Source organism: Nicotiana tabacum, chromosome 14, assembly GCF_000715075.1.
Source record: "Nicotiana tabacum cultivar K326 chromosome 14, ASM71507v2, whole genome shotgun sequence".
Classification (NCBI taxonomy): Eukaryota; Viridiplantae; Streptophyta; class Magnoliopsida; order Solanales; family Solanaceae; genus Nicotiana; species Nicotiana tabacum.
In genome coordinates, this window is record NC_134093.1 from 39,513,702 (window position 1) to 39,533,663 (window position 19,962).

Below are 19,962 nucleotides of genomic sequence, written 5' to 3' on the forward strand. Positions count from 1 at the left end.
ATGTCAAAACTGTTCATTGATAGATGGTTTTTATAGTTTTTGTTCTTGGTAATTATATTGCTTTGCTGAGGTGTTGAGCGCATGATATCTTGTGGTTGTCCTAGTTATTAAGATAGTTATAGGATATGGATCAGGTTAAAGGTTGTAGGATCTGTTTGGTACACGCATTGACCTTTTTCCATAACAATGCTTTCCTATTTAAAGTGTTGGTATTGAAAATGTTCAGTAGTAAAATAATGAAAACAGCTTGCGGCGTAATGTGCTGTAACTTCTCAATTCTGTTCTTTTTTTAACTGAATTTAATTTAATGCCAAACTTTTAGTAATATGATTTCTTACATCAGGTGCCACGACCCAAAATCCACTAAAGGCAGTGATGACGACTAACATCGGTATCAGGCAAGTCAACAGTGATTGATCAACTTAATTACCCATTTTTGTATTTTGAAATCATAGTATTCGTCGATTAAATCGTATGAAATAAAATTTGCACAACTATAATAACGAACAACCCGTTGGAACCCCCAAAACTCGTTGTCACAAGTGCATGAGCAATTTCTAAGGAGAACAATAATAATACAACATATGTCCCGAATGTAATAAGACAGAATAAAATAAATAATACAATGGAGACTCGGTGGACTGCGATGCATAGCATGGAATACAGCTCACATAAAGTCTCCTCAACAGGTGCGCCTACACGCCAAGGTGATTATCAATGAACCTGTCAGATCCTGCACATTTAGTGCAGAAGTGCAGCATGAGTACGTAAATCAACGCGTACCCAGTAAGTATCTAACCTAACCCAGGAGAAGTAGTGACGAGGCGTCGACATCGACATCGACACTTACTAAACGTCGAATAAAGAAATATAATAAAACATGAGCATATATGAGGTATACGGCAATGATGGGGTAAATCGGTAAGTTACATAATGTTCCAATTTCTTCTTTCAAAGCATAAATTTTCTAATGCTTGTATTCTACCTTAACTGCTCAGAAAAATATCAAGTGCCATTATCAAATAAATAAGAAATACCATATAAAATGCCGGACATCAGTGGAAGGATTATCTCATGAATATTCGGACTACTAGCAATATAACGCATGATTCTGCCGAGGTCATTCGGCCCGATCCGAAATAATGTGTACATTGCCGAGGGTCGTGCGGCATGAAACATAGATGCATCTATATACTGCCGAGGCGTTCGGCTCGCTCCACAAAAAAAGGAAGCAAGTTATTAAATTACGATATACGTGCTTACAATACAGTATATGAGCACAAAGTGAATATAATCTTTACCGTTTCTCAAATAACTCGCCCACAAATCAAAGTGATAATGTGCGGCCTAATATACATATATTTATTTCTAATCAATTTCAATTATAACTTCAATTAATCAAGCAAGCGTAATGAGTTCAAATAATTCAAATATTATATGATAAGGTCCAAAGTCTACCAGGACATAAACATGCTTTAGCTACGTACAGACTCTCGTTACCTCGTGCGTACGTAGCACTCACAACTAGTTGCACATAACAATAAGTATCACGTAGGGGTAATTTTCCTCTCACAAGGTTAGACAGGAGACTTACCTCGTTCCGAAGTTCCATAACCGGCTCCAAAGCCTCTCAAACACCTCAAACTAATGCCCATCGGTCCAAAACTATTCAAACAATATGCAAACCAATCAAAATATATTATAATACCCATAATTAATTAATTTAAACAATTCTCAATTCCGCTCGAAAAGTCGATAAAGTCAACCCTCCGGCCCACGTGCCGGGGTTTCGAAATTGTTTGAAGATAAACCTTACCCATAAGACCATGAACTCAAATTTATAATTTATTCCTAATTCCATGTCCAAATATCGTAGTAAAAAATCCAAAAATACCAAATTTCTAGGGTTTCTCTTAATATCTCAAAATCTCAATAACTTTCCATGTTTAAATCCTTGTATAATCCATGTAATTAGCTAACAAGGTGCGGGAATTACTTACCTTACAATAGATAATGAAAACCTCCCCTTGAAGCTCTCCAAAATCCCCCAAACCAAGAGAGAAATGAGTGATATGAGTAGAATCCCCGATTTAAAACAATCTGCCCAGGCCCCGTCCTTCATCGCGTTCGCATGACCAAGGTTGCGTTCGTGTGACCAAGGTCGAGTTCGCGAAGGCCTGTCCATGTACAACATTGCGTTTGCATTCAAGCTCCTGCATTCGCGATAGCCAACTGCCCCCATCCTAGAATTCCTCTTTCGCGTTCGCGTATGTCCTTCCGCGTTGGCGAAGGGAAAACTACTAACCCAACAACTTACTGCGTTCGCGACTATCTTGTCACGTTCGCGTAGGGTAAGGTCCCCCCTAACCCCCAGCTCTCCTTTGCGTTCACGAAGCACAAAAAGCTAGCCACCATTTTTCCTTCTTTGCGAATGCGGGACTCCCTTCGCGTTCGCCAAGGACAAAATCAGAACCAGCAACAGCATCAGCAAAACAAGGAGAAATGACTCGAAACCATCCTGAAACACACTTGAGACCCCCAGGACCCTGTCCAATCACACCAACATGTTCCATAACATAATACGGACCTGCTCGAGGCCTCAAATCATACTAAACAACATTAAAACTACGAATCGATGATCAAAACCCTTCCTTAAATTTTCAAACTTTGACGAACGCATCCGAATCATATCAAAACATTCCGGAATAATGCCAAACTTTGCGCACAAGTCATAAATACCAATACGAACCTTTTCCAAGGCTCGAAACTTCAAACTGACATCGATAACACCAAAGTCCACTTCAAATCAAACTTAAGAAATTCTAAACCTTCAAAATGCTAACTTATCATATTAAATGCTGAAATGCTCCCGGCGACCCGATACTCAACCCGAACATACGCCCAAGTCCGAAATTATCATACAAACCTATTGGAACCTTCAAATCCCGACTCCGGGGTCATTTACTCAAAAGCCAAACCTTGGTCAACTCTTCAAACTTAATGCTTTTGAATTTAGAATTTTCTTTCCAAATCAACTGTGAACTTCCCAAAATTCTATTCCGACCGCACGTACAAGTCATAATACCTGAAGTGAAGCTACTCGAGGCATCAAACCGCCGAACGACGCGCTAGAGCTCAAAATGACCGGTCGGGTCGTTACATTCTCCCTCACTTAGGCATACGTTCGTCCTCGAACGTTCCAAGAAGTGTTTCGGAGTTGTCCAAAATCACTGTTTAACACCTCGTGCACCTACTCGTGCCACTGCAACCCATGTGAGCACATTAACTCAAGCCAGACTCAAGATCCTCCTTATAACTCCTTCCAACATCTAAAATTCTCCACGAGACTCGATTTTTAACATACAAACACCGCATCAATCACTGCACTTTGTACCAAAACATGATCATGCACCTATGCTGAAATCACATCATGTATCACATAAGTTGGTTGCCCATAATAACATGCTCCTGCCGCAATAGCTGCGATTTCATGAATTCGATGCCCGCAATATGCCTCATAACACATGTAAGCCTTGTTCCAATTCTCGCAATACTTCCACTATGGAAGAGATGTGTAGAAACTCATAATCACCTGCCAAATCAATAAATGATAGAGTCTCTCCTTCTAACAAGAACCATTATCTCATTCTGAACTGAATAACGGTATTTTCTCTTTCATATACCCTACATAACACTTATACTTACGAAATGCCCGAATATCGACCACAAGAACGCTAAGTGCATAATACGAATCCTGGGGAGACGGATAGCTTCATACTCTACAAAACCCAAGCACAACTAAGGTGTAATGATGACCTCCATCTCGAGAGCCACCTGCTCACATAACACCACAAGTTACACGGGACCTCAACATGCATGTCAATTATTAAACCGCCTCACAACCCACATGGCACAATAGAGATTTACATGGAATAGCTGACGATGGGAATAACATCCAATGCTCGATGACTCCTCCGTAAGCAATGCTATAAGGAACCAACACATCCATCCTAATGTAGAGCACACACTCACATTAGACCCACCAACGGACCTCAAATCGATTCTGATCATACCATACTGGGCCAATAACCTTCCAAAGATCCACAATGGCCCTATTCATGACACATAAGAACAGTCGTCAAATCTAAAACAAACTCTCACGGTCTACAACCCAAGGAATGGAACGCCTCTCATGCATAAACACTCGCATTTGCAATATTACCATAACCTCCATATTTGGTCTTAATCTTTCACAATCAAATGACTAACATGCCATACTTATAAAATTTTCTCGTGGGGCATGCTCCCATGACCTTCCGCCCCAAGTATCAAAGTCTGCACATCCATACCACCAACCGGTCTAATTCTGTAAGGCAAATCAAGAATCCACAATCAATACACAAATCCCCTTACTCAGAACGTCATTCTCCGGTGACATAAAAGAATATATCAGCTTACTACACCTATCATGCCGCTACACGAGAATACCAGAATTCATCATAACCCCTGAACTACTAGTAGAATAAACACTTCATTGGATAGAAACATTTCACTTAGCTTATTTCAGAAGAACCAATGCAATGCGCAACTAAATTCCCCAACTGCGGACAATACAAACCTCGAGTCGTGGTCTAAACTGTCATGAATCCATTTACACAACATGTCCATTTGAATAAAATACCCCCCAAATCAATCAAAATATGGTGGCTGTCAAGCCCACACGTACAACCATAAATCACATGTGCAACTTCACATACTGAGGGAACTGATCATTGCGACAATCATGCTAATTCAACCATTACTAACCGACCCAACTTCCTCAAGTTTACTCTCAACTTGACATATAAATGATAATAGCTCCATTCAGAACGTAACAAACCAAATCCGCACTCTTTCTGAGTGACCCACATCACGACACCACATCATCTCAATACTTATGAAGCATCTCATACCCTCTTTATGCTCACAATAGCATCTCCAACTGGTACACCAATTCTTCAAGACCTTCCGTGAATCCGAAGCTTTTTCTTCCTTTCTTCCAATACTGCACCTCATACCCAATGATAACATAGAACATTCCAAGTCCTGTTTGTAATCTACTACAAAAACTAGATCCTTAGCCACATAACGGACCCGAAATCTATAGGCACTACACTTTAATTCTTGAACCCACTAGGACTGTTGTCGAGAGTCACCCACGCTGACCTGGTCCTGAATACAACCAAACTCCAATGCTCTACTAGCACATGAACACTCTCTCAAAGAAGCAACCGGTTGAACTCTTTTCCTTGTACATCACATCCACAAAATCATAAACTCTTAGTCTTCCCCAAAACCTGAACATGAATTAATAAAGCCGAATATAGCACACATCCATCAAGTTCTTTGCGGAATTACCCCTGATGTTTCCTTTTCTTAGTCGTAAATAATCTACCAATACACCAATTACCAGAAACCACACAAGAAGACACCCACGCGATCCAATTGTAGACAGTGGGATCCCTCACTTAACTCTAAGCTACCACCACATAATGTAGAGCCCACAACGATTCCTCCTTCTCAATTACCATGTTCTCGCACCGTTAACCCGCCAAATTTCTCGAAGTCTTTTGTAAAGCTTTTCATGAACATTCTAAATCATCAGTCACAATCACATATTCGACCTCTTACCGGGTATCAAGTAGTATTCTTCACAGAAGCTTCATCAACATCACGCAACCGCTAACTTGCTCACAGGAGATAACCCGCATGTGAAATTCCTTACTGACATCTTCCAACGATGTTGCACTGGTACAAATACCACATAATCAGTAAATTCTCCTGAGCCCATGCTCGCCCACCGGTGGCATAAGTTTCTTGCTTCCCCATTGACATCAACTGAAAGTTCAACGATACCTTCCAAACTGAAGTCATATTGCATCTGAAATGATAATCAAATCGTCACGCTCCTCTTCATTTCAAGCAAACTCCTTTCTGCCATATTCAATCTTTCTCTGTACAGTAACCATCATTCCAAATAAAATTTGTAGACCAAATTACCTTCCATCATGATTCCCAAACCCTTTTACACTTTCTCAAGGTACGTGGCTTTCCTACCACATAATCCATATGCTACTCTGCCACTCCCACTTCGGTCAAACTATCTCCTCTAAGCAACTTCTTGACTTTTGCTTCTAATACTTGACCTGCTAGTAATTCATCCACCACGGGACACCTCCCGCCAGGTCCTTCCTCAACCTTCGCTACCCCAAATGTTGTCTCAAACCAAGTCCATACCTGTAGCACCTGAACTAATGGATTGCTACCAACTCTAAACCTCCTAGAAGATCATCTTTCTTGGGCCATCAACATTAAAAATACAAATTCGATTCTGAACTGTTGCCTACCGCTATCTCTAACAACTGCCCCTCAGGAACATTTCACAACACCCTGCCCCAAAGGCAAAATCAAAGAAGACTATAGCACCGGCCAACCTTAATGAGTTCCCAACAAGGACGACGATACCACATCACAAATGATAATTCCACCATGCTCGAAAATACCAAGTCTCGTCACTTTATCAACCAAACCTGGACATCTATAGTCTGATTGCCTTTCCTCCACTGGAATTAAATGTTGAACCCCTAAATCATGCTCTGAGAAATCCTATATTCAAGTCATTCACTTCCTCCACATATAAATGAGCACTCCACCATTACATCAATATTGTATGATAACGACGTATGAATATCGTAGCAATCTGTGCATAGCCTCAAAACCATCGGAAATAAATCTATTGAGCTTAAAGTATAGAACATCTTTCCGCAAGGTGACGATAATGGCTTGTACGAACATGCAGTGAAAAATGCCCTGCACTAAGTCTGCAGTACCAATATAACTCCTGGACAGCCAATTTGAAACTAGCACTTCACGTCGCATAAGATTGAGTAGGAAAAAAATAAAGGCACAAGCCTCAATGGAATCAAACCGCATGATGAGAAAATCAATAAGGGAAGTGCTCCTAACAGTCCGGTAGCCTCTCGAAGATAAGTACAGACGTCTCCGTACTGATCCGCAAGACTCTACTAGACTTGCTCATAACTCGTGAGACCTAAGTGAACCTAAGGCTCTAATACCAAGCTGTCACGACCCAAAATCTACTCGGTGGAATGCGATGCGTAGCCTAGAATGTAGCTCACATAAAGTCTCCTTAACAGGTGAGCCTGCACACCTAGGTGATCATCAATGAACCTGTCAGATTCTGCACATTTCGTGTGGAAGTGCAGCATAAGTACGCAAATCAATACGTACCGAGTAAGTATCTAGCCTAACCCCTGATAAGTAGTGACGAGAGGTCGACATCGACACTTTCTAAAGGTCCAATAAAGAAATATAATAAAACATGAGCGGATTTGAGGCATACGGCAATGATGGGGTAAATTTGTAAGTTACATAATCTTCCAATTTCTTCTTTCAAAGAATAAATTTTCTAAATCTTGTACTCTACCTTAACAGCTCAGAAAAATGTCAAGTGTCATTATCAAATAACTAAGGAATACCATATAAAATTTTGGGCACCAGTGGAAAGATTAATTCGTGAATATTCGGACTACTAGCGATATAATGCACGATTCTGTCGAGGTCGTTCGGCCCGATCCGAAATAATGTGTACACTGCTGAGGGTCGTGCGGCACGAACCATAGATGCTTCTATATACTGCCGAGGCGTTCAGCCCACTTCACAAGAAAAGGAAGGAGGTTACCGAATTATGTGACACGATCTTACAATACAGTACATGAACACAAAGTGAATATAATCTTTACCGTTTCTCAAATAACTCGCCCACAACTCAAAGTGATGAGGCGTGACCTAGTATACATATATTTATTTCTTTATCAATTTCAATTATAACTTTAATTAATCAAGCCAGCGTAATCAGTTCAAATAATTCAAATATTACATGATAAGTTTTTAAGTCTACCCAGACATAAACATGCTTTAGTAACGTACGGACTGTCATCACTTCATGCGTAGGTTGAACCTACAACTAGTTGCACATAATAATAAATATCACCTAGGGGTAATTTCTCCCTCACAAGATTAGACAGCAGACTTACCTCGCTCCAAAGTTCCATAACCAACTCCAAGGCCTCTCAAACACCTCAAACCAATGCCCGTCGGTCCAAAACTATTCAAACAATATACAAACCAATCAAAATATATTCTAATACCCATAATTAATCAATTTAAACAATTTCCAACTCCGCTCATAAAGTCGATAAAGTCAACCCTCGGGCCCACGTGACCGGATTCCGAATATTTTTGAAGATAAACCTTAACCATAATCCACTAATTCAAATATATAATTTATTCCTAATTCCATGTCCAAATTTTGTTGTCAAAACTCAAAAATTACCAAATTTCTAGGTTTTCTATTAATATCTCAAAATCTTTACAAATTTCCATGTTTAAATCCTTGTATAATCCATGTAATTAGCTAACAATATGCCAGAATTACTTACCTTAAAATAGATGATGAAAACCTCCCCTTGAAACTCTCCAAAATCATCCAAACCAAGAGAAAAATGAGTGATATGAGCAAAATCCCCGATTTAAAACAATCTGCCCAGGCCCCGTCCTTCATCGCATTCGCGTGACCAATGTCGCGTTTGCGAAGGCCTGTCCATGCACAACATCGCGTTTGTATTTAAGCTCCCGTATTCACGATAGCCAACTGCCCCATCCTAGAACTCTTCCTTTGCGTTCGCGTATTCCCTTCCGCGTTCAAGAAGGGAAAACTGCCAACTCAACAACTTACCGTGCTCGCGACTACCTTGTCGTGTTCGTGTAGGGTACGGTCCCCCTGATCCCCAGCTCTTCTTCACGTTCGCGAACCATCCTTCGCGTTCATGAAGTACAAAAATGCAGTCACCATTTTTCCTTCTTCACGAATTCGGGACTCCCTTCGCGTTCGCAAAGGACAAAACCAAAACCAGCAACAGTAGCAGCAAAACAAGGGAAAATGACCTGAAACCATCCCGAAACACACCTGAGTCCCCCGAGACCCTGTCAAATCACACCAACATGTTCCATAACATAACACAGACCTTCTCGAGGCCTCAAATCATATTAAACAATATCAAAAGTATGAATCGACGATCAAAACCCTTCCTTAAACTTTCAAACTTCGACGAACGCGTCTGAATCATGTCAAAATATTCCGGAATAACGCCAAACTTTGCGCACAAGTCATAAATCCTAATACGAACCTATTACGAGGCTCGAAACGTCAAACGGACATCGATAACACCAAAGTCTACTTCAAATCAAACTTATGAAATTTTAAACCTTCAAAATGCCAACTTTTCATATTAAACGTTGAAATACTCTCGGACGACCCGATACTCAACCCGAATATATGCCCAAGTCTGAAATCATCATACAAACCTGTTGGAACCTTCAAATCTCAAATCCGAGGTCGTTTACTCAAAAGTCAAACCTTAGTCAACTCTTCCAACTTAAAGTTTTCGAATGTAGAATTTTCTTTTTAAATCAATTGCGAACTTCCCGAAATTTAATTCCGACCGTACGTACAATTCATAATACCTGAAGTGAAGCTACTCGAGGCCTCAAACCGTCGAATAATGCGGTAAAGCTCAAAACGACCGATCGGATCGTTACATCAAGTACTCTAGGTAAAGGACGAGGGCGAGAGCTTAGATCTATATACTCCTTTAAAGAGTCTGAAAATGAGGAACGATCCTTTCATCAGAATGCTCATTATGTAAGTCAAAGTATGTCAAGACCTTCTAAGAGTACAAGATTAGACTCTACCATGTTTGCCGCTCAAGGATTGCAAACAAAGAATAAAAACTCTTTGGTTCATGACAAAGAGAATATGCAAACTGATATTCCATTTTCTCCTTCTATTCATCAAGTTATGCAGTCCACCCAAACAGTTGAAAAGAGTATGGTTTCCCAAATCTATTTGATCACATATTAATCATTTTAACAATATTCTCTAATATTTATAAATTAAGCAAATTTAGGTTCATGTACTATTGGAAAGGTAAAAAAGGTTCGAGGAAGTAACAAGTACAAAGAATTTGCATCACTTGAAGTTGGAGAAAAGCTAAAAGTAACATTTTATAATAATCGAATAGTTTAAAAGAATATAAATCTATTTTCGAGGAACTTGAAAAAAATAGTTTGTAACCGTAATATATGTCCGCTGGGAATATCATCGTGGGATCGCATTAAGGAGAAAAAGTTAAATCACATCTGGGCAGCTGTTACGGTAATTGGATGGATTATTCCAATTTCTTCTTTGATTCCTCTTTTCTTACCATTCTTGGTACTTAATTATTGAGTTCTTATCACATTTTTACTAAAATAAAATAAAATTGAGAGTTCTATGTTTTAAATTTACAAAAGTTAAATAAAGCGAAGGGTTCTTTTTAATAATTTGGCCAGATCATTTCAAGACTCATTGTAGAACTATATTTTCTTGTATCACTTGGACTTTCTGTGATGATATTGGATATCAGCCTATATTTTGCTCATGATATATTGCAGGATAAATTTGAGAGTGATGACATGGATATTCATCGCAATCACATTTTGGGATGGATGAAAGAGTTATAAAATAAATGGAGAGGACAATTGCAAGCAAAGTATGTGAAGGGTAAGCTAATACAAGAGGCTCTTAACAATGTGCCCAAGAGGGCAGATAAGAAACAATGGGAGTGGTCGGTAAAGGAATATTTTTCTACTGAAAGTTTTCAGGTTTGACATAATACCTAGTTGTGTAATTTTATTTTATACTATTATCTTTTGACTAATAATTTATTTATAGCATTTGAATTTAATATTGTTACTCAAATATAGGCGAGAAGTAACAGGAATGCAGCCAATTAGAGAGATTATTTATCAAAAGATGTTATCATCAAATCTATTTTTTCTTAATATTGACGAGACGTTATTTGACATATTTACTTTTATGTAAAAGGAGGAAAAGATGGCAAACCACCAGATTTGGCATCTATTTTCTTCGAGACTCGCAAGAAGAATAACACACTTGTTGATTCTGAAACAATTGAGAAACATGTGTGTTTGTTTAATTGAACATGTTCTTTACTTTAAGTTATTATGGGATCTAATAAAAATCTCTCTATATATTGTGTAGGCTCAAATCAAGAATTTGGTGCAGTCCTAGCCGTTATTTCCTAGCATAGAGATTGTAGAAAAATGCTTTGGACCTCAAAGTTATAGTCATGTATTTGGCTTCGGGGCTGGAGTAAAGGCGAAAGATTTGAAAGGTGGAACTTCCTCAAAAACTGGATTATTGGGTAAGCTACGTTCAACTCAAAATAAAAATCAGTCTTTGAAGGATCATCTGTCTAACTTCGAAAATGAGGTGAAAGAACTGAAGCATTTACTATTACTGCAACAACACACTAATTACCAGCCTCCAGTTCAAGAGAATGACAATTCGGATACTTGATGATACCAAGTGAATAACAAATTACCCGAAACATCAATTTATTTTGCTTATATAAGTATATGTTATTATATATTATTTGCGGAATTTATATCTTCTGCTGATTACGAGTTTATTGGTAGTGCATAGGGAAACAGTTGCCAATAATAATAATTGTTATATGCAATAAAAATTAGTTAAACATTGAGAAATAACTAAATTTTTTAAGAACAAAAAGTATTTTTATTCCAACAAAAAATATTACCAGTTTGATATTTGACTATTCTACTTGTTATTTCTTCATTGTCAATAGCATCTGAATGAAAAAACTGCATTCTTGCAATATCAACAAAAAAGTTGCAAGATGAACATAAAGCTCAACCAATAGGTACAAATTAGGATCAAAGAAATTCAGGTAGATTGAAAAGATTAAAAAAAGTTGAATCTTCAGTCTACAATTTGCTAAACATTGGTTGAAGGGGATTTCACCCTTCAACTCTTAAAAATAACTCAAAGCAGAAAAAGAAAGTAGGTTGAAACTACTACTGTAGCAATCAACTGTACAGTTAACAAGGATCAATATACATCAGTATCTATCTCCGTATTTTATCGCTGCCAGAATCTGTTAAGATGGTAAGCCTTCTAGCGGTCTTCACAAACTGACTGCAATCCCAAAAACAAGCAAAAGGACAATGTCAATAACTGCCCATGTGAACATTATTAAAATGAACATAAAGGAATCTGTGGCTTAGAACTTCACCCGAATGGTTCATCTCCAGCTCTGATAGGTTAGTTTTTCTACAGAATAGTTCGCCAAACTTGTCAGGAGCTTTCACATTTGGCATATGTTTGTTACTGTATAGCTCTTCATTTATTTGCATTGTCCCACTCAGATTCTTATTGCTTTTAGTATAGCAATTTAGTTAGGTGACTAATAAATACTGAAATCAATGTTGCAGCTTTTGCTGATCATTTGAACTTGTGGATTTGAACATTCAAAGGAGACCTGTCACTCTATATATATTGCATATTAACAAGTCTGACTAGCTAGTAGAAGCGATGTCTGATTTTTTGAGCTCAATATCCAACTTGTAAAAGAGCTATTCCATATAGGCTTCCCAACATACTCTTGTTGTTGGATATCAATGTCATTCCTTTACCTGATCAAACAAAAATTCTGACCAGCTAAGGAAAAAACTAGTAATAGTCTTGACTTCTAAACCCCTTTAAAACTGCTTTAATTGGGCCTGATAATTAAGTTTGAATGACTCTCATATCTGGTATGGGCTATGCTTAAAGCAAATCTTGAAGATGAAATATATGGAGAGGGTTGTAGACTATGAGAAATATGTCACATCATATTCGACGCTAATATGGCTTTATGCAATATCATCTGTGTTGAACTTTTAAATTCTACAGTATATAGAAAGAGTTCATCCTTCTGAGATAGCATATGATGGAAGTACATCAACTGATAGGCAGACTACGAGATTCACTTGTATGATAACTAGTGCTGTATTGTTATTTAACGATAATAGATTTCACCAGTGTCATTAGCTCTGATATGTTCTCATATGTGAACCATAGTGTTTCGTTGTATTTATCTCAGATTTGGTTTTTTGTTCCCTTTTCTTTTTAGGTAGCTTGTATTACTCATAGGTGATTTTATATAATTTATGCTTGTGTTGTTTCATCTGCAACTATTTTTGCAGATATTCAATTTCAGTCACAGCAGATTTTGTCTGCATTATCTGAAGTTGTCTAAAACTGACGAGAAAAACTATAGGATTTACCCCCCAAAATTCAATCAACTCAAATCTGTAACAATCTTGATACTGGGGAGGGCGTTGTCATGGGGGTGAGTAGTGGAGGCTGGCTGAGTCTGGGGCTAAGAAAGGTGGTAGTAGTTGGGCAGGGGTGGCATAAGGATGGTCTAGGGAGGCGTTGGTTGCAGATCTCACTTCCTTGTTGTTTAGGTACTTTATGTAGTCATATGTGATAAGCCAAGACATATAAAAGACATGTTAAGGACAAGGATAACTAGTACGTCTAAGCCACACCATGCCACAGATGATGAGATGGAAGTAGTGTTCTCTGGTCTTGTTAAACTGGTCATTAGTGTGACAAGCGATTGCCTAACTTCTATCTGATCCTCTTTCCTGTACTTTTGATGAAAGTGGGATGAAAAAGTATATATTAGTTGTTATGAGGAACAGAGGAAGTATACCGTCCATTGAAGGAGCCAAAACTTCTTTTCTGTTATCATCTTTTACAAATTATTTTGTATTGGACAATCTGTAGTATACTATATTGCATAATATTACCTTTTATTTTTTTGGAAAAGGTAAAACCATCTTACTTAATATATTTTTATTTATTTATAATGATCTGATGAATTTTATGATTAAAACTGAAACAAAACAAAAGAAGAAGTTTCCCTTTTAACTACTATTTCCCCTCTTATTGATATGTTTTCTTGTAAGCGTAACCTTTTATTCCCAAATTAGTACACAACCCCTTTTGATGTCACAACAATGCTATGACCGGGGCCAGCTATAAAGTGTTATTTTCATGCTTGGAACATGCTTCTCCTGCTAGTAACAAAATATGAGCATAAGCTTCCAGGAGCTCCCACATCTTTGCTTGAAATTCTGTTGTTGCTCCTTAGTCATTGGCTTAAAAATATCTTTTCTGGCACATATCAAGAGCTACTAGCTATGTTAAGGAGAGCTCATAATCATGGGCAAAGTTTTTACTCTACCGAAAGGAGCAGGATGCCTGCAACACGTTACAATACAAATCAATAAACTTCCTCACCGGAATTTCCTAGAGTTTCTCAGGAGCGGAAAGATGCATTAGCAACACGGCAACAAACATTTGCACATCTAATGCCACAAACTAGAATTCCCTCTTGTTTATGCAAGCAGTGGATTCCTTACTATAGATGGTTATTCTTAAAAAGAGATTATTGGAAGGAATCGATAACAATTTTTGAGAATCTGGGAGGAACGAGCAAGGAAGCTGCACCTTAGCGGTATGTTGTTGAGACTGGCACTAACGATCTTTGGAGGAAGATACAAGCAAGGGAATACTCTGTTGTTGACTACCTGAACAAGACTCGTGCTCAGATATCCATCTTATCATTGTTGCAAAACTCAGAAGCGCACAAGAATTCTTTGATGAAGTTGTTAAGTGAAGCTTATGTACCCGCCGGCATCACTAATAGAGAGATAGCTAACATGGTCGGACGGGTACTGGAGAGCCACAAAATCACTTTCCACGAAGATGAGTTACCACTAGAAGGACTTATTCACAACAAGGTGTTGCACATACAATGCAATTCAAGGACAAGTTCATCGCCAGGGTCTTGATAGATGGAGGTTCAAGTCTGAACATATTCCCACTGACCACTCTAAAGAGATTGGGTAAAGGCATGCACGGGATACGAATGGGAAGCATGAATGTGAAGGCGTTCGATGCATATCAGAGAACCAATATCAGAGAAATCAACCTCGGTCTACAGATGGGTCTAACTTGGTTTGATGTTGAGTTCCAAGTGCTAGATATATCTATTACTTACAATCTATTGTTGGGACAGCCATGGATACATGTAGCCAGGGCAGTGGCTTCAACTCTGCACTAGGCTGTAAAGTTTGAGTGAAATCATCAGGAGGTGATCATTTATGGTGATGTAAGCAACCCCATCTACACCAATCAGACCGTTTCAGACATCGAAAACAGGAGAAAGTTGGGTGGAGGGACATATCATCGCATTGAATGGGTTAGCACTATTGAAAAGGACCGATCGTGGAGCAACAAGATAGAAAACATATTGATGTGGATAGGATATGAACCAAGCAAGGGTCTCGGCAAAAAGCTTCAGGGGATCATCAAACCCGTACAACCACAATATCATGGCATGACCTTTGGACTCGTATATGAATATACATAACAAGAATATCAGGATTGGACACCGCCATGATTTGGAATTAGAAACTATTGTTCATGCATTGAAGATTTGGCAACACTATTTGTAATGTTCCCATGTGAGGTCTATACCGACCACCGGAGTCTCCATCATTTGTTCAAAGCAGAAGATTCTTAACTTGCGGTAGCGAAGATGGTTAGAGTTGCTTAAATACTATGATATCACCATTCTATATCATCCGGGGAAGGCCAATGTGGTGGCCGATGCCTTGAATCAAAAGGCAGAGAGCTTGGGCAGTTTTGCATATCTACCGGCAGTAGAGAGGCCGTTAGCCCTAGATGTTCAGGCATTGGACAACTAGTTTTTTAGATTGGATATTTCGGAGCCCAGTTGGGCTCTTGCTTGCGTGGTTTCTCGGTCTTCTTTATATGATCATATCAGAGAGTGTTAGTATGAGACCTCATTTGCTTTTCCTTAAGGACATGGTACAACATGGCGATACCAAAGAGGTTTCTATTGGAGATGACTGGGTGTTGCGGATGCATGGCCGATTATGTATGCCTAATGTGGATGGGTTGCGTGAGATGATCCTTCAGAAGGCCCACAGTTTGCGATACTCCATCAATCCCAGTTCCGCTAAGATGTATCAGGACTTGAGGCAACACTATTGGTAGAGGAGAATGAAGAAAGACATAGTGAAGTATGTAGCTCGGTGCCTAAATTGCCAGCAAGTGAAGTATGAGCATCAGCGGCCAGGCGGTTTTCTTCAGAGACTTAGGATTCTCGAGTGAAAATGGGACCGTGTTACCATGGACTTCGTTGTTGAGCTCCCACGGACTCAGAAGAAATTTGATGTGGTATGGGTGATTGTGGACAGGTTGACCAAGTCGGCTCATTTCATTCCGGTAGTGACAACCTGTTATTCAAAGTAGCTGGCTTAGATTTATATTCGCGAGATTGTCCAACTTCATGGTGTGCCGGTATCCATCATCTCTGACTGGGGCACGCAGTTCACATTGCGTTTCTAGAGAGTTATGCATCGTGATTTAGGCACCCAAGTTGAGTTGAGCACAGCATTTCACGCCTAGACGAACGGACAGTCCGAGCGCACTATTAAGATATTAGAGGATATGCTTCGTGCCTGTGTTATGGATTTCGGGGGTTCTTGGGATCAGTTCTTACCACTTATGGAGTTTGCCTACAACAACAGCTACCAATCAAGTATTCAGATGGCTCCTTTTGAGGCCCTATATGGGAGACGGTGTCGTTCTCCAGTTGGTTGGTTTGAGCCGGGAGAGGCTAAGTTATGGGGCATAGATTTGGTTTGAAATTCCTTGAAGAAGGTCAAATTGATCCAGGATCGACTTCGTACTGTCCAATCTAGACAGAAGAGTTATGTCGATTGGAAGGTTCGTGATGTAGCATTTTTGTTAGAGAACGGGTTTTGCTCCGGGTTTCACCCATGAAGGGTGTGATGAGGTTTGGGAAGAAGAGAAAGTTGAGCCCTAAGTATATTGGACCTTTTGAGACCCTTGAGAGGATTTGTGAGGTGTCTTACAAGCTTATATTACAACCTAGCTTATCTGCGGTTCATCTGGTGTTCCATGTTTCTATGCTTCGGAAGTATTATGGTAAACCGTCTCATGTTTTACACTTCAGCTTAGTCTAATTGGACAAGGATTTGACTTATAATGAGGAGCCAGTGGCTATCTTAGAAAGATAGGCCCGGAAGATGAGATCAAAGGACATTGCTTTAGTGAAGGTTTAATGGAAGGGTCATCCGGTTAAGGAGGCGACTTGGGAGATCGAGCACGACATGCAGAGTCGTTATCCTGATCAATTCATCACTTCAGGTATGTCCTTATGCACATTTAAGGACGTTTGTTTTAAGAATGGGAGAATGTAATGACCTGACCATTTATTTTGTGTAATGGTGCCCTGTTTTCCCTTTTGATACTTCCCACATGTGTGTTTACGATTTTATGACTTACAAGGTCGATTAGTTTCGTTACTGGAAGATTTTGGGTTGATTTGAACCTTTTAATTCTTAACTTAGAAGCTTAAGTTAGAAATATTGACCAGACTTTGACTTTTGTGAAAACGACCCCGGAACGATGTTTTGATGGGTCTGATAGCTTTGTATCGTAATTTTGGACTTGGGCATATGCCCGGAATTGAATTCGGAAGTCCGTAGGTTGATATGTGTTATTTTGCATAAACTTGACAATTTGAAGTTGAAAAGTTTGACCGTAAGTTGACTTCTAGCTATCGAGTTCGAGTTTTGATTTTCGGACTTGGAATAGCTCCGTTATGCTATTTAGAACTTGTCTGCAAAATTTGGTATTGTTTGGAGTTGATTTGACAGGATTAAGACGTTTAGTGGTAATCTTAGAGATTCTTGAAATTTACTTTGAAAATCATACGTTTTAGTGTTCGATTTGTAGTTCTAGATGCTATTTTTGTGTTTTTATCACGCCTGGAAGTTCGTATGATATTTTTAGACTTGTGTGAACGTTTGGTTTGGATCCCCTAGGGCTCGGATAAGTTTCGACATGATTCGAAATGGATTGAATTGAAAATGAATTGTTGGTGTTGCTGGTGCTCTGTTATCGCAATTGCGACGACAAAGGCATCGCAATTGCGAAGGTGATAGTGGGGGCTCTGATGTCGCATTTGCGATATTGACTAGCTTCGCAATTGCGATGCCTTTGTCGCAATTGCGACTTATCTTAAGATTGTCAAGGTTCGCAAATGCGACCCCTGATTCGCAATTGCGAACCCTCTGTCGCAAATGCAACATTTGTATCTGGTCATAAGGGTCGGGAGACGGGATTTTTCAACATATTCTCTCATTTCATCAATATATCTTAGATTTTAACATCAAAATCATGTGAATCAAAGTAAAAATTTGTGAAACTTTATCAAATTTTTGAAAAATAAGAATTTGAGTTTTAAGAGTCGATTTGGACTCGAATTTTGAAACTAATCACATATATAAACTCGTGGGATTATGGATAGTCATAATCTACCCTTGGACCCAAGTTTTGACTGAGCGGGCCCCGAGATGACGTTTGTTGACTTTTTGAAAAAGTATAAAGATAATAGCTTTATCTATTATAATTGATTTTCCTTACATTGTTTGATGATATTAAGTCGATTTTGGTTAGATTTGAGCCGTGTGAATGCCAATTTTAGGGAAAAAAACTATTTTCAAGGGTTGAATTGGTCTAGTTGGGGTAAGTATATTGCCTAACTTTGTGTGGGGGAACTACCCCTTAGGATTTGTATTGATTGTATCATTCGTGCCATGTGAAAGTCATGTACGCAAGGTGACGAGTGGGTATACAGGTTATATGCGGCATTTGACCGGTTTAGGCTACTTAGACTCTTTTCATGCTTTAATTTTATTGTCATATCATGTTCTAAATTTCTATAGTCAATCTACTCTTACTTGTGTTAGACTATTCTTACATGCCTTAAATGACCTTGTTAATACTTGTTCTACATCTTACTTGATATTTTGCTCTTATGCTTTAGTTGAACATGTTGTCTCTTCCATTGTTGATTTATCACTATTTGAAGTTATTGTTACATGTTATCTCCTTCATTACAGATTATTATTATTTGAAGTCATTGTTACATGTCATCCCTTTCATTGTTGATTATCCTTATTTGAATTTGTTATTACATGTTATTTCCTTTATTGTTGATTATCATTATTTGAAGTCATTGTTACATGTTATCCCTTTCATTGTTGATTCTCCTTATTTGAAGTCATCATTACATGTTATCTATTCCATTGTGAGTTATTCTTATTTAGTATCGTGCTTGCACATTATCTTTTTCATTGTTGTGTTATTGATGTTGAAGTTGTGAAAGTCATTTTCACGTTGAGGCGAAGTTGTTTATTGTTGAGATATCCTTCTTGTTGAGAAATTTACATTCATAGTTATTGTTGACATTTGAGCCATAGGCTATCCTTGTGCTATCGTTGTGGAAACATTGAATTGTTGATTATTGGCAAGTTGTAGCATATGGACACTTGTGGTGCGAGTTGTTATTGTGATGTATTATTGATGTGAATGCGGCAGTATAAGGATATGAGTTAATATGCATGCGGCGGCATAAGGTGAGACTTATGTGCGTGTTACTTGTAAGGGAATTACTTGAAGCCATATTGCGTTACAAGGTGGGCTAAAATGCGTGTAGCTATTTCGGAAAAAATATTTTCAAAACTATTTAAATGTAAGGCTCGCGCAGCGGTATAAGCAAAGATTATGATTGAATTGAGAAATATTGCATACGAGGCGGTTCCTCAGTTCTGATTCTTGTTATATACGAGGCGGTACCTCGGTTGTGATTCTTGTTGTGTACGAGGCGGTACCTCATTTTGTGATTCTTGATATTTATCTCAAATTATAAAGAGTTATTGGTGAAACACTTCTTGTTGCTTTTACTCTTCTTGTCTTATCAGTTTCTGCCCGTATTTGTCCATTGAGGTTCTCTTTAAATTGCTTCCCTTAAGCTATCTCTATGCTTACGATTCTGTCATTAGTCTATGCTATTAACTTGTTTC